Raw genomic sequence first — 16,442 nt, forward strand, 5'->3', positions numbered from 1 at the left:
TGCGTTGGCAAGCAGCTTCTTTGGGGCACTTTAGAAACGGTGTATACACCGCTCCTAAAGCGCCCCTGCCCATTGAAATCAATGGGCAGCGGCACTTTTTGCGGGCAATTTTAACCCTTTATTCAGCAGCTAACGGGGGTTAAAAGTGCCCCGCTAGCGGCTGAAAAGCGCGTCTAAAACGTTGGTAAAGCGCCGCTAAAGCTAGCGGCATTTTACCGCCGACGCCCCCGCGCTGTCACTGTGAAAGGGGTCTAAATGTCCATTTTTGTTGTTGTTCCCAATAAAATCTAAGTGAAAGAAAAATGGACACGTGGCTAAAAAAAAGGCACTTAAAATGCAAACGCTGTGCGTTTTTGATGCATTTTAGCAGTGTTTTTGTCTCATTTTCTATTCATTTCAAAGGGGAGCTGTGATTTTTGATGTGTTTTTAAAAACAGCACAAAAGATGCAGAGAATGCAGGACTTTTAAAAACGCACCACACCCACAGCGCAGTGATATGATAGTCCCATGGGTTTTAAAGGGGAATAGTTTCGATGCACTTTTGTTGCGCTGGAAAGTTGTATTTTAGTGCGGCAAAAGTGCATCAGTCTGAAAGCAGCCTTAGGGCGGTCTTCGCGCTGCTGCGCTGCGATTTTGCTGCAGTGCGCGTGTATGTGCGGTTTTCGCACGTTTTAACCGTGGTCCCATAGACTTTATAGGTTTGTGCCACAAGATTCGGCATGCAGTCATCTAAAAATTCTCTTTCATAACTAGATTAGACCATATAATTAGCAAAAGAGGATCAAGTACATTTGCAGCAATCTTCTCCATTCTCATATAACAATAAAATAATAATAATAATAAAACATATAGAATCTCATTTAGGTGCTGGGATGACATTGCCACGTAAGAATTTACGAAACAACCAGAAAGTGTTGAAATTGCAACATAGAAAGGAAACAATTCCGTGCAAAGAAGAGTAGATCCTACTGCGCATGTGCGGGGTTTCCTCGAGCCATAGCTCGGACGCCTATCCAGCAGAGCGGGGGGGCCCTCTCCGGGGATCGCACTGCGCATGCTCCCAGGAAGTTTCTCTTCCGCAGGTGGTGCAGTAACTTTGTAGCTCCATCAGAGGTCGTGGAAGGGCCGGTGTTCTTCTATCCCTGCTGGAAGCTTCCAGATCCTGGAGTGTGTGTAATTCCCAGCCTAAAATCCTTATCTGCTGTGTGATCAGCACACATAGAGAGACATGGAGGACACACAGCAATCTCTGCCATCAGCTGGATAAGAAGATCTGCATGGGATCCCATGGGGGGGGGATAATAGGAAGCTGATTTAAAGGGACCCTGTCACCAGACCCTTCATTTCTACAATAGTCTTCTCGTAAGATTATATGTGCATGGAATGTATTTTATGCATGCTATTCACCGATATATAATCCACGACTGTATAGACATTTAAAAGCCTGGAGACCGCAGCTGGGTGCCGCCATCTTGCATGCACGCTCAGATTCACTATAGCATTCCTCTCCGCTCCAATCCCAGCAGCAGGGATGAGCCCAGGATCATCTGGATCTGGAACCCACTGATCTACCCCACCAATCCTAAGCAGCCGAGGCATTCCCCGCCCCCCCGCATCTGTGCACATACACGCCCCTTGGCTGTGGGGTGGGCAATGCCTTGGTGGTCTGCAGCGACTGCTTCCTGGCGAGATAGCTCAGGTCCGAGCTCATCGCTACCTAGGAGCTACGTAAAAGGTTATGTAGGTAGCATTGGCATGATCACAGGGTGTGCCTGGGCACACCGTAATCACCCTGTGCTGGGCAGATTCCGAGAAGGGGACTGGGGAATCTCTGTCCTGAGTCCCTTTCTTTGTCTCGAAGTGAGACATCAGGGGTCAGTTTAGACCCCTGATATTTCACGAAAGCCCCCCTCCCCAATGGGGCTCCTAAAAAAATTTGTATAAAAATAAAAAAAAATGATTGTGAAAAAAATATTGAAAAAAATAATAATAAAATTGTAAAAAAGTAATTATAATAAAAAAAAAAAAATCAACTACTGACACCAATCTCTGCTCTACTGCCATATATATATATAGATATAGATATATCTATATCTATAGATATATATATATATATATATATATATATATCTATAGATATATATATATATATATATATATATATCTGCCTGGAGTTTGCATGTTCTCCCTGTGCCTGTGTGGGTTTCCTCCGGGGTCTCCGGTTTCCTCCCACACTCTAAAGACATGCTGGTAGGTTAATCAGATCCTGTCTAAATTGGCCCTAGAATGTGTTAGGGACCTTAGGTTGTAAGCTCCTTGAGGGTAGGGACTGATGTTAATGTACAATGTATATGTAAAGCTCTGCGTTAATTGATGCCGCTATATGAGTACCTGAAATAAATAAAATAAAAATTATATTTATATATATATATATATATATATATATATATATATATATATATATATACACACACACACTAGGGTTGCCACGGTTTGGGTTTTGAATCGTGTCCGGGTTTCAGTCTGCCTGAAACCTGGACACAATATTCCAGACAGGAATGTGGCTCAGAACAGGGCCTGATAGGGGGGTGAGGAGGCACTATGCATGACACATTACTTTTCTCTTTGGAGCGCGCAAAGGTGTCTCAGGTCTGTTACAATCCTATAGTGTATACTAGAAACATTTTTTTGCTGATCGCCGCTAAAGTGTTCGGGTTTGGCTTGAAGAAAAAGTGGCGTTATTAAATTTAGTAAATAAGTAAGTTTTCTCCTTCACTGATGATGAGGCACTAAAATGCAGCACTGATAGGCGGCACTGATATGTAGCACTGACAGGCACTGATAGGCGGTAATGATGGGCACTGATAGCCGGTAATGATCAGCACTGATAGGCAGTAATGATGGGCACTGATAGGCAGTAATGATGGGCACTGATAGGCAGTAATGATGGGCACTGATAGGCAGTAATGATCGGCACTGATAGCCGGTAATGATCAGCACTGATAGGCAGCAATGATGGGCACTAATAGGCGGTAATGATCGGCACTGATAGGCAGTAATGATGGGCACTGATAGGCGGTAATGATCGGCACTGATAGGCAGTAATGATGGGCACTGATAGGCAGTAATGATCAGCACTGATAGGCAGTAATGATAGGCACTGATTTGCATCCCTGGTGGTCACGGATTGGCACTCTAGGTGGGCACTTATGGACATCCTTGTGGGCACCGCTGATGGGTCTGCACTGATAATTAATGCACTGATTATCAGCGCAGACCCCCCCTGTCAGTAGAGCCGCTTATCGGCTCTCCTCTACTCGCATGCTGTCAGCGTAAATAGAGGAAAAGCCGATAACCAGCACTTCCTGGTTACGATGTGATCAGCTGTGATTCGACACAGGTGATCACATGGTAAAGAGCCTACGTCATAGGCTCTTTACCTAGATCAGAGATGTGGTGTGTCAGAGCGACACACAGCACTACTGACCGCTGCACTGTGTGCCCTCGGGGGCGCGTGCGGCTTGCCCTGCTGGATGTCATATGACGCCCAGTCAGGATAATGAAACCACTGCCCGGCCGCCATTCTGCTATAGGTCAGGCGGGATGTGGTTAAGCTCCATTCACACTTGTACAACCCAAAATTTTTTGCGTGACTTTGGAGTGCAAGTTTGATGCAACTTTGGATGTGTGCGACTTGGATGTGACTTGTCCCTCTGCAAAGTCGGACCCACTGTTGCATGTAAAACATTCAGGTACAACTTTCATGCAACTTTTTAGGGTTAACATTGAAGTCTTTGGCTCTCAAGTTGCATGAAAGTTGCACCAAAGTAGTGCATGAACTACATTGAAGTCGCTAGACTTTAAGTTCCACATACACTATTTTACCAAAAGTATTGGGACACCTGCCTTTACACGCACATGAACTTTGTTGGCATCCCAGTCTTAGTCTGTAGGGTTGAATATTGAGTTGGCCCACCCTTTGCAGCTATAACAGCTTCAACTCTTCTGTCCACAAGGTTTACAGACCTTGCTTTGTACTACACACTTCCTTGTCCATGGAACTGCCAGTTATCCATTGACTAGAATTTATTTTGTGGGTTTTCATGACATCACACACTTTACAAATAAAATCAATATCTTCGTGTGACAATTCCCCGGCCATGGCGCTCTGGCACATTACTTCAATGACATGTTCCCATTTTTTTTCCACTTAACTATTGAATCTTTAAACAGAGACGCGTTTTCTCCAAACCAGTTTTGTCTACTTTTTTTTCCGTTTCATGACTGAACTTTAACCTAAAAAAAAAAAAAAAAAATTCTGTTGACTTAGGGCGGCATTTAATAGTGGACTGTTTACCACCGTCCTTCACAGGCGCCGTGATAGGGATCGTGTTCTGCAAATAGGTTATGAAAGTTAAAGGGTAACCCGCTTAGAATTGATGATCCTTTTAAAGGTGGAGTGGAATGCGCTGGTTAAAGCCAAACTCTGGCCTTTCCTTTAGTCTTCAGTCTTGCACTGTTGTACGGACTCCACTTCTGTACTAAATTTGCTTACTATGACTTTACTGCACACTGTGGGCTTCCCACAATGTGCATTAGAAGTCAGATAGAGTACACCTCATTTCCTGGCTGGAGGACATCCAGCTCTATCTAGTGCAGGGGTCTCCAAACTTCCTGAACTAAGGGCCAGTTTACTGTCCTTCAGACCTTGAGGGGCCTGGACTGTGGTCAGTGGGAGTAGAAAATCCCTTGGTGTCAATGAGAGTAAAGAATGCTTCATCTCTGGTGTCAGTGGGAGGAATAGTACCTTATCTCTGGTGTCAGTGGGAGGAATATTGCCCCATAATTGGTGTCAGTGGGAGGAATAGTGCCCCATCATTGGTATCAGTGGGAGGAATAGTGCCCCATAATTGGTGTCAGTGGGAGGAATATTGCCCCATAATTGGTGTCAGTGGGAGGAATAGTGCCTCATCATTGGTGTCAGTGAGAGGAATAGTGCCCCATCATTGGTGTCATTGGGAGGAATAGTGCCCCATCTTTGGTGTCAGTGGGAGGAATAGTGCCCCATAATTGGTGTCATTGGGAGGAATAGTGCCCCATAATTGGTGTCAGTGGGAGGAATAGTGCCCCATCTTTGGTGTCAGTGGGAGGAATAGTGCCCCATAATTGGTGTCAGTGGGAGGAATAGTGCCCCATCTTTGGTGTCAGTGGGAGGAATAGTGCCCCATAATTGGTGTCAGTGGGAAGAATAGTGCCCCAGCATTGGTGTCAGTAGAAGGAATAGTGCTCAATCATTGGTGTCAGTTAAAAGAATAGTGCCCCATCATTGGTGTCATGGTGTCAGTAGAAGGAATAGTGCTCCATCATTGGTGTCAGTGAAAAGAAAAAAAAAAGATTTACTATCCAAAGTTAAAACAACAAGGGCAGAAGATTTAAAAGATGGAAAAATGACTGAAGTTTCGCTTTAATTGCTCTTGTTAATGTATTGTGCCTAAGATCCGTTTCTCACTGCCGCAAGTCAACATTTCAGTGCGACTTTGGCATGATTTGCATACGACTCCTTTAACAGAAGTCAATGCAAGTCGTGACGAAGTCGGACCAAGAGTAGTACAGGAACCTTTCTCTAAGTCGGAGTGACTCAAGTTGCTCCTATTAGAATGGTTCCATTGCACTGAATGGGGCGCGGCTTGTCATGCGACATGTGCTCTCAAAGTGTGAATCGGACCTTATTCAAAAAACATCTGACAGTCTTGGTTCTGACAGCGACTTGTGTCCCAAATTCAGGTAGTTCTGATTTGCTTCACTTCTACATTGTGGAGCAGCACTTGCGCCAAATGCAGACTAAAATACTGATGGTTCATATCTAACGCCAGTGGAGCTAACAAAGACCAACTTTCTTTTGGCGTACAGAGACAGATTTTGCATAAGTGATGGTGGTGCACCAAATTCAAGTACAAGTTCTAGCAAGGTACATGAATCTGATACAAGCTACGCCACTTTTAAAATGCACGCAAGACACTTTTCTGAAAATCTTTCTTTATAAATTCCAGATATTGCCATTAAAAATATTTTCTAATGCCGCGTACACACGAGCGGACATTACGGCGGACTTTGCCCGGCGGACTGGATTTCGTCGGACAATTCGATGTGTGTGGGCTCCAGCGGACTTTGTTTTCTCAAAAGTTGGACGGACTTAGATTTGAAACTTGTTTAAAATTTATCCGTTGAAATCGAGTCCGGTCGAAAAGTCCGCCGTCTGTATGCTAGTTCGACGGACAAAAAGCCATGCTAGGGCAGCTATTGGCTACTGGCTATGAACTTCCTTGTTTTAGTCCGGTTGTACGTCATCACGTACGAATTCGACGGACTTTGGTGGATTGTGTGTAGGCAAGTCCGTTCATTCAGAAAGTCCGTCGGAAAGTACATCGAAAAGTCCGCCGGGCAAAGTCCGCCGTAATGTCCGCTCGTGTGTACGCGGCATAAGGCTTCACTTTAAAGTGTTATTAAACCCTCCTTTTTTTACATTTAAATAACAAACATGGTATACTTACCTGCTCTGTGTAATGGTTTTGCACAGAGCATCCCAGGACCTTCTCTTCTCAGGTCCCACGTCGGCGCTCCTGGCTCCTCCCCTCCCTGTCGGGTGCCCCCACAGCAAACAGCTTGTTTTAGGGGCACCCAAGCAGAGGCGCTCTTGAGCCGCCACTCTGTGGGTCCATTCACACACACAGAGCGGCGGCTTGTCCCCGGCCCCCCTCCATCTCCTGATTGGCTCACAGGCTATGATTGAGCAATGGCTCCCACTGCTGCCAAAAGCCAATCAGGAATGCGAGTCCCCAGAAAGGCAAGATTCTCGTGGACATCACTGGATCCAGAGGGGGCTCAGGTAAGGGGGGCTGCCACACACAGGTTTTTTTTTACCTTTATGCATAGAATACAACCCCTTTCCTACCCTCCTTCACCCCAAAAAAACCCTACTGTCCCTGCTCAGGTCCTCCATGGTCTGCACCGTTTCCAAAATGTCTGGGTTGAGGAGGAAGCAGTGAGGGTTGGGGTGAAAGAGGCTCCTGCAGCTGTCTAGGAGGAGGGAGCAATGGCATGGCTGGCTTGTCTCTTTGACAGCTGGCTAGCTGGAGACACCGGCAAACATGGAGGTGGAGGCAGCAGATCAGAGACTAGTCGGGAAACAAAAAAAGATACGTGTTCAAGGAAGTAGACTATACATATTATGTATGTCTGGACTCCCTCGACTGAAATTGAAATAAAAAATGGGTGTCAGTTCACACCAAAGCATGGCGCAGGGAAAGGTGTGTTCCATGCGTCTTTCCTGCACCCCAGGTGAATATGCTGCCCTTGCGATCTACAGGTGGGTGTCAATGTATTGTTAACCCCCTGGCACTGGCGCCTCCTGGCCCTTTAAGGGGTTTCAGATGACGGGAGGCAGGGCGGGGTTTATGATCATGTGACCACCGTGATTGGATGTCACGGCAGTCACATGATCAGAAAGCTCCAATCCCAAGAAGTTATCGGGAGCTTTCCGCTAGCCGCCGGTAACTGTGGCGGGAGCGCGCAGGGCGCACACTCTCACCACGGCTGTGTCTCATTGGTATACAAATATGCGGCCTCTCGGCGCCAAGGCCCACCCGCTGAGAGGCCATGTATTTGTGTACTGTTGGTGCCTTAGGGGTTAACGGCATACCAAACACAGATCACAAACGCACTGCATACGCGGGCCCAAAATCGCATGGTACTGCAGCACCATGTAGTGTGGTGCAGTGCATTTTGGGAAAGTAGTGCTTGCACTAATTTTTGCCATGTTCCAGTGTGATTTGTAGCCCTTTCAAATGAATGGGCTGTGAAAATCATACCACACAGGAACATGCGCATCCCGGTGTGAACCGGCCCCATAGAATTTAAAGTGTTACTAAACCCAGGACCCTGCATTCCCTATCTGGTCTCCCACAGTACACAGAACATGGAAATGCAATTATTTTAGTAAAAATAAACTGCTAAATACCTTTTCTCATCAGCAGTATATAAGCAGTCTTGTGACTTCTATCAGTGTCTGGTTAAAGATGGTAGGAGGAGTTTTCATTCCCCCCTGACTGTCCTATGAGGCTGCAGGACCCCTGATCTTCTGTCTGGACAGTGCTGATTGGCCCTGTGCTGATCACATGCACCCTCCCAAGAAAAAAAAAAAACTCAAGCAATACACACCAAACTGAGCGTGTGCAGCCTGTCCCCAAGACTCTGTACTATCAGGAGATGGTTTGGGGACAGTAAAAGAAGGTGGAAGATTAGAGAAGACAGGATCAAACAGCCTTTTTACACAATGCGGAGGATTAACCCCTTAGGTTCCACAGCGAGTATAACAAGCATGCTTTACTGCATATAAAGAGACTGATTTTACTGTTATGGGTTTAGTAACACTTTAAGGCTCAGTTCACACTACTGCAATGCGACTTTGACGCGGTTTACAATGTAATTACGTGGTGCAACCTCACATTTTCTATGGGGCCAAGTCACACTGTAAATTGCACTAAGGTAGTGCAAGAATCTTTTCCAAAGTCACACCATTCTGAGTCGCATTTAATAGGACAAGGGATTCCCCTTGTCATGCGATTCAAGTCACATCAGAAGTCGCACTAGTGTGAACCAGGCCCAATATCCCTTTAAGTGCATAAAATGTAACTTTTTTTTTTTCATTTCAAACTATAGTGTGGAGTTGTTGGGACAAGCAGCTTTTCTGGAGGTAGAAAGAGAACGGTGAACCAATCAGGGACATTCCCTGGTGTAGGCCGAAGGGTTAAAGTACTTAGCATTTTTTCAGAAGCTTGCGGCTTCTGGAAGAAACTCTTTTTTTCCAGGCAGCTGGGTAAGGCAAAGCTTCTGCAGAGTCATCCTTAAATAGAAAGGAATGCACGCACTGTGAAATATGTGATTTGCTGTTGACGTGGCCGGGCCTCTTCTTTGTGCATTGATTCAGACATTTTGTAGCCGTGCTGGGTATAAAAAAAAAAAAAAAAAAAAAAAACCTACATCCTGTTTTGCTGACATCATTGCTTTCCTCTGTGTCAGTGTGTTAGATCACTTCACATAGGGATGCATTGTGAGTTCAGGGTGGCCATTCCCCGAAGAGGATGTCTGTCCTGCAGGTGGTACCTAGAGGTTGTGGTTGGTGCACTTCCCACTGGGCCTGTCCGATGCTTTACTGTTTGGAGACTTGGGGGGGGGGGGGGGGTTTCGCTTTAGTATGAAAGCTGCTTGCAATTAGCAAACACTGGAGAAAAACACCTTAGACTGTAAGCTCCTCGACAGCGGGGACTGATATGAATGTACAATATGTAAAACATTGTGGAAATTGGTGGTGCTATATATATATATATATATATATATATATATATATATATATATATATATAGTCCATAGACCAGGGGTGTCAAACTCAATTTTGATTGTGGGCCACATCAGCATTATGGCTGCCTTTAAAGGGCCGGTTGTATATGTAAGACTGGGAAAAAAAAGGACATAAATTTTGTTTGGGTACAGTGTCGCACGACCGCACAATTGTCAGTTAAAGCAGTGCCGAATCGCAAAAAATGGCCTGGTCATTATTAAGGGGGCCAATCCTTCCGGTCCTTAAGTGGTTAATCATTGTAGCACTATAAGGCCCCTTTCACACTGGGGCTGTAGGGGGCGTTGGCGGTAAAACAGCGCTATTTTTAGCGCTGTTTTACCGCGGTATTCGGCCGCTAGCGGTGCGGCTTTAACCCCCCGCTGGCGGCCGAAAAAGGGTTAAAACCCCTCGTATAGCGCGGCTATAGCCGCGGTATTACCCCGGTATAGCCGCGCTGTCCCATTGATTTCAATGGGCAGGAGCGGTTTAGGAGCGGTGAATACACCACTCCTTCTCCGCTCCAAAGATGCGGCTGACAGGAGATTTTTTCTTCTCCTGCCAGCGCACCGCTTCAGTGTGAAAGCCCTCGGGCGGTTTGCAGGTGCTATTTTTAGTGCAATAACGCCTGCAAACCGCCCAAGTGTGAAAGGGGCCTAAGTGTATGTAGGTTGGCACCGTTATTGTTAGCCACAGACTAATGATATTGTGATTTTATATAGCGCGGAGTTTGTAATAGCAAGTGCTAAGTTAAATTGTATTACTATATATAATATATAACTTATAAGGGAATAGAGGAAGATATGGGTTTATACTGTTAGTAGTAATTTTCTATACACCCTCAACAGTTTAAGAAAACACTCCAGGGAAAGCTAAAAAATTAAAGAGCATGGCTTACCTGCCCAAGCTCTCTTTATTTATTTATTTTCCTATGCGTACCCTAGAATGTACTCTATACCCCCCCCCCCCCTGCATTACAAAGCTCAATTTTCATTTCTGCAGTTTTCATTTAAATGTGCTAAGAACAAACCTCTAAGGAATGCTTGAAAACTCTTATGCAGTAGATGTGCTGAAGCTGTCCCTCCTCCTGCAGCTGAACAATGACCTCATAGTCTTGTGACAGGGACTGAGAAGGATCAGTAGAACAGGAAGCAGAACAGTAATCCTGATAGAGCGTTAAGGGCTCCCTCTGGTGGGCATATTGGAGAATGTAAATTTTTTTTTAAAATAAAAGATTTTTGAAGGAAGCTCTTGTTTTGATAGCAATTGCATTACACATACCACATTTCCCCAAAAATAAGACAGGGTCTTATATTAATTTTGGCTACAAAAAACACACTAGGGCTTTTTTTCATGTCTTATTTATTTACGGTATGTACAATAATCTACATTCATTCAAATACAGTCATGTCATCTTCTGGAAAAAATAAATAAATATCCAGATGTATTTTTTTACAATCTCATATATGACACTGTTTACTGTTCTATATACCATTGTACTTCTCCAATATGTTTTGATGCCATGGTTCGTGTCTTTTGACTAATTAAAAAAAATATCCTGATTCTTTAAAGCAGTGGTTCTCAACCTCAGTCTTCAAGTACCCCCAACAGGCCATGTTTTTAGGTTTTCCTTTACTTTGCACAGCTGCTTTAAATCAATATCATTGACATGGTATTGATAAGAGCTATTTTATCTAAGGCTCGGTTCACACTAGGACGACTTGGGATCCGACTTGTAAGCCCTCAAGTCACCCCAAGTCGCCCCAAGAAGAGATTTACATTACAGGGAATCAGAGCGTCTTAATTGACACTACTGAAGTCGCTCCGACTTCAGAGCGTACTCCCTGTACTACTTCGATCCGACTTCAAGGCGACCTGTACCATAGAAATCAATGGAAGTCGCCTCCAAGTCGGATCTCCATCTACATTGAAGCGACTTTACAGGGAAAAAATTTAGTTTGCCCAGGCAAACCCCTCCCTCCCAGAGAGCTGATTATCCTGTGATTGGCCACAGCCAAAGTCGCCTGTCCTGGAGGCGACTTGAAGTCGCGTTGTAATTTGCTTAAAGTCGTGCTGAAGTTGCATTGACGCCGCGTTGAAGTCGCCTTGCAAAGTCGCGCTGAAATCGTGTTGCCCCTGTGTGATTTGAGCCTAAAGGAAGACATGGCCCATTGGGGGTACTTGAGGACTGAGGTTGAGAATCCCTGCTTTAATGCATGATAGACAGCACAGTGCTTGTGTTGTGTCATTTACGCCTCTCTATGTTCTAAAATACCTGGAAGAAAACAATAAAATGTTTTTTTTTTAAAGTTCTTGTGTCCTCTGTCATCTCAGGAGTCAGCATTATAAAATTCTGTAATCCCAAAACCTTGGCAAAAGTTAAATTATGTAATACGTTTTTAAAAAAGATTATAATGTGCAGTGTGTCTCCTTGTGAAACTTTATTGTGGAAAATACCTTATTTACAGCGCCGCTGAGCACTCATGGGATCCACCAGAGATCTTCTTCCCCTCTCCGAATACTGCAGAGGGAGGGTCCGAGATCCCCGCTGACGTCAGCCCTGCTCTGAGCGCTGCAGAGGGAGGGGCCGAGATCCCCGCTGACGTCAGCCCTGCTCCGAGCACTGCAGAGGGAGGGGTCGAGATCCCCGCTGACGTCAGCCCTGCTCCGAGCACTGCAGAGGGAGGGGTCGAGATCCCCGCTGACATCAGCCCTGCTCTGAGCGCTGCAGAGGGAGGGGTCGAGATCCCCGCTGACGTCAGCCCTGCTCTGAGCGCTGCAGAGGGAGGGGCCGAGATCCCCACTGACATCAGCCCTGTTTCGAGCACTGCAGAGGGAGGGGTCGAAAACCCCGCTGATGTCAGCCCTGCTCTGAGCGCTGCAGAGGGAGGGGCCGAGATCCCCGCTGACACCAGCCCTGCTCCGAGCACTGCAGAGGGAGGGGCCGAGATCCCCGCTGACATCAGCCCTGCTCCGAGCACTGCAGAGGGAGGGGTCGAGATCCCCGCTGATGTCAGCCCTGCTCCGAGCACTGCAAAGGGAGGGGTCGAGATCCCCGCTGACGTCAGCCCTGCTCCGAGCACTGCAGAGGGAGGGGTCGAGATCCCCGCTGACATCAGCCCTGCTCTGAGCGCTGCAGAGGGAGGGGCCGAGATCCCCGCTGACACCAGCCCTGCTCCGAGCACTGCAGAGGGAGGGGCCGAGATCCCCACTGACATCAGCCCTGTTTCGAGCACTGCAGAGGGAGGGGTCGAGATCCCCGCTGATGTCAGCCCTGCTCCGAGAGCTACAGAGGGTGAGGCCAAGACCCCGCTGATGTCAGCCCTGCTCTGAGCACTGCAGAGGGAGGGGCCGAGATCCCCGCTGACACCAGCCCTGCTCCGAGAGCTACAGAGGGTGAGGCCAAGACCCCGCTGATGTCAGCCCTGCTCTGAGCACTGCAGAGGGAGGGGCCGAGATCCCCGCTGACACCAGCCCTGCTCCGAGAGCTACAGAGGGTGAGGCCAAGACCCCGCTGATGTCAGCCCTGCTCTGAGCACTGCAGAGGGAGGGGCCGCTGACGGCAGCCGGGAGGAGTGAAGAAGATTTCTGTCGGGTCAAGTAAATGCCCAGCGGCGCTGTAAATAAGGTATTTTCCACAATAAAGTTACAAAAGGAGACACACTGCACATTTAAATAATCTTTTTACAAAACAGATCACATTTTTACAAGGACTTTAACTAGGGCTTATTTTCGGGGTAGGGCTTATATTGCAGCCACCCCCAAAAATCACGATAGGTCTTATTTTACGGGATAGGGCATACTTTTGGAGAAACAGGGTCGTGTCATGTGTCCCAGAAGACTTCGGGAGGGAGAAGTTCCGCTTCCGTTCGCCTAAGGCGACCGGAACGGAAGTGGGAGCAGGTACCTGTCAAAATCGAGTACTTGCTCCCCCGCTTCCCGAAAACTCAGTTTCACAAGCAGGGGCTGGAGAGGAGTTCTTAACAACTTTAAGACCGGGCCTATTTTCCAAACTTGTTGTTTACAAGTTAACCACTTAAAGACCAGCCTCGTTTTGGATTTTAGGTGTTTACATGTTTAGGACAGGTTTTTTTGCTAGAAAATTACTTAGAACCCCCAAACATTATATATGGTTTTTCTTCTAACACCCCAGAGAATAAAACTGCAGTCGTTGCAATACTTTATTTTGCACCGTATTTGCGCAGTGGCCTTAAAAGCGCACTTTTTTTGGAAAAAATTCACTTTTTTTAATTAAAAAAATAAGACAACAGTAAAGTTAGCCCATTTTTTTTTTTATATTGTGAAATATAATGTTACGCCAAGTAAATTGATACCCAACATGTCACGCTTCAAAATTGCGCCCGCTCGTGGAATGGCGTCAAACTTTTACCCTCAAAAATCTCCATAGGCGATGTTTAAAAAATTCTGCAGGTTGCATGTTTTGAGTTACAGAGGAGGTCTAGGGCTAGAATTATTGCTCTCGCTCTAACAATCCTGGCGATACCTCACGTGTGGTTTGAACAGCGTTTTCATGCTACTTACGTATGCGTTCGCTTCTGTGCACGAGCTCGGCGGGACGGGGCGCATTTAAAAAAAAAAATTTCTTATTTATTTTACCTTTTATTTTTAATTTTTACACTGTTCTTTAAAAAAAAAAAAAAAAGTGTCACTTTTATTCTTATTACAAGGAATGTAAACATCCCTTGTAATAGAAAAAAGCATGACAGGACCTCTTAAATATGAGATCTGGGGTCAAAAATACCTCAGATATCATATTTACACTAAAATGCAATAAAATAATAAAATAAAAATTAAATGTCAATTGAAAAAAAAAATATGTTGCTTTAAGAGCATTGGGCGGAAGTGACGTTTTGACGTCGCTTCCGCCCTGCAATGGTATATAGATGGGTGGGGGCCACCTTCCTCTCACTCATCTCCATATCCAACAGGGAGAAGTATGCAATCGCCTCCGCCGCTGCCAGCAGCTCCGGTAAGCGGCGGAGAGCACCAGAGAATGCCACAGAGACCACTTTTATCTGAAAGCAGACCGCCTGCTGAAGAAGAGGATACTGGGGTTATGGTAGCTAGCTGCTGCCATAAAGATGATATCCCTCTTTAAACATCCGCAGTATAATGACGGCGGGCGGTCCGGAAGTGGTTAAAGCAAAAGTTCCACTTTTGGGTGGAACTTGGCTATAAGTGGTTAAACGCACCTCATTTACAGACCAAAGTTAATCCCTTTGATCTAAAAGAACCAAATGATACAATGCTTCTTTTTACCTCAGCGCTGAGCAATGTTGATAAACATTTGCTGGATGTTTTTTGTTTTTGACAGAGCAGAGAACGGAAGGGAGAAAACAGGAAGCGCCACAAGATTACAGATGAGCATAAAAACATATGCTCATCTGTAATCTGATGTTGTAGTGGGATCCTTGGGCTCCAGCTGTCCAAGAACGAATCCAATGGGCTCCAAAGTGGCCAGAGAGTCAGCAGCACGTCCTGCGGCCACCAGGAAGGCGTGTGGCATGCACAGAAAAGACGTCACGGGCAGCTGGACTGCTTCCGGGATCACGGTTACAGTTCAATGGGATAGGCAGACAGGCTACGCGGTTGGAGCTCAGCTCCTTCTACTATGAGCAGAGAACGGCTCTACACTTGTTACACAAAAGAATCGTTGAAATGCCAGATTGGGCTCTAAAACATGTGGGGTGCCAAGGTTCGCCATCACTGACCTATACAGTAATCAGGCCTGTCTGACGTGATTAATATTGAATTGTTTTAGAAGGCCCTCAGGTTATACAGTTGTTGGTAAATCTAAAGCTAGCTGGTACTACACACATTACAATAGAATTGTAAAGTCCCTATACAGAGCACCGTCCGCCATTTTTCTGCACCCCAGTTCCTATGTTTTCATGTATAGTTGAGTCGCTTAGCATGTTTCCATCTCCTATGCATTAAAACTAGAAATCTGGGGTGCAGAAAATGGTAGCAACTGCTCTGGACTAATGAGTGAAAATGTGAAATATTCAGCTGTAGCAGAGGAGGCAGTTTGTTGGTGAAGGGCTGGAGAGCGGTACAATGAGTGTCTGCAGGCAACTGTGAAGCATGGTGGAGGTTCCTTGCAAGTTTGGGGCTGCATTTTTACAAATAGAGTTGGAGATTTGTTCAGGACCAATGGTGTCCTCAATGCAAATACTTATCCATCATGCCATATCATCAGGGAGGCGAGTGATTGGCCCCCAAATTTATTCTGCAGCAGGACAATGACCCCAAACATACAGCCAATGTCACTAAGAACCACCTTCAGTGTAAAGAGGAACAAAAAGTCCTGGAAGTGATGGTTTGTCCCCCATAGAGCCCTGATCTCACCATCAACATGGAGTCTGTCTGGGATTATATGAAGAGATAGAAGGATCTGAGGCAGCCTACATCCACAGAAGATCTGTGATTAGTTCTCCACGACGTTTGGAACAACGTACCTGGCCAAGTTCCTTCAAAAATTTTGTGCAAGTGTACCTAGAAGAATTTACGCGGTTTTAAAGGCAAAGGGTGGTCACACCAAATATTGATTTAATTTGGATTTATCTTCTGTTCATTTACTTTCCATTTTGTTAATTTGGGGCAAGAAAACCGTGCCCTGCAATTTCTCACTGCTGGGTTTACAGGTAGGTTTGTTAGTATGCAGCATTAATATTTTGGCTCTACAACACCAGCTTGGTGGATCCTGTTTGGTAGAAGAGATCACAAGGCTATCATGTCTGAGAACAGTTAATTAGGAGAAATGATTTGAGGGATTTGTAAGGATTTTTAAAGCAAAAAAAAAAAAAAAATGAACAGTCCATTAAACGCTTCAGCCCTGCACCATTTGGCTGGCCAAAGACCAGAGCACTTTTTGTGATTCGGCACCGCTTCGCTTTAACTGACAAATGCGCGGTCGTGCGACGTGGCTCCCAAACAAAATCAATGCCCTTCTTTCACCACAAATAGAGCTTTCTTTTGATATTTGATCACCTCTGCGGTTTTTATTTTTTGCTCTAAACAAAAAAA

The 16,442-nt window shown here is 45.7% G+C and overlaps 1 long non-coding RNA gene across 1 annotated transcript in view; it reads right to left on the minus strand.

The window, feature by feature from the left end:
• LOC141102944 (uncharacterized) overlaps window positions 1-10,528 on the minus strand; it is a 28,565-nt gene extending 18,037 nt beyond the window's left edge. Inside the window, exon 1 of the long non-coding RNA XR_012235230.1 lies at window positions 10,426-10,528. This is a non-coding gene — a long non-coding RNA (uncharacterized lncRNA). The remainder of the gene's footprint in view (window positions 1-10,425) is intronic.
• Window positions 10,529-16,442: the final 5,914 nt, after the last annotated feature.

The sequence above is a fragment of the Aquarana catesbeiana genome, linkage group LG07 (genome assembly GCF_042186555.1).
Source record: "Aquarana catesbeiana isolate 2022-GZ linkage group LG07, ASM4218655v1, whole genome shotgun sequence".
In the NCBI taxonomy this organism is placed as follows: domain Eukaryota; kingdom Metazoa; phylum Chordata; class Amphibia; order Anura; family Ranidae; genus Aquarana; species Aquarana catesbeiana.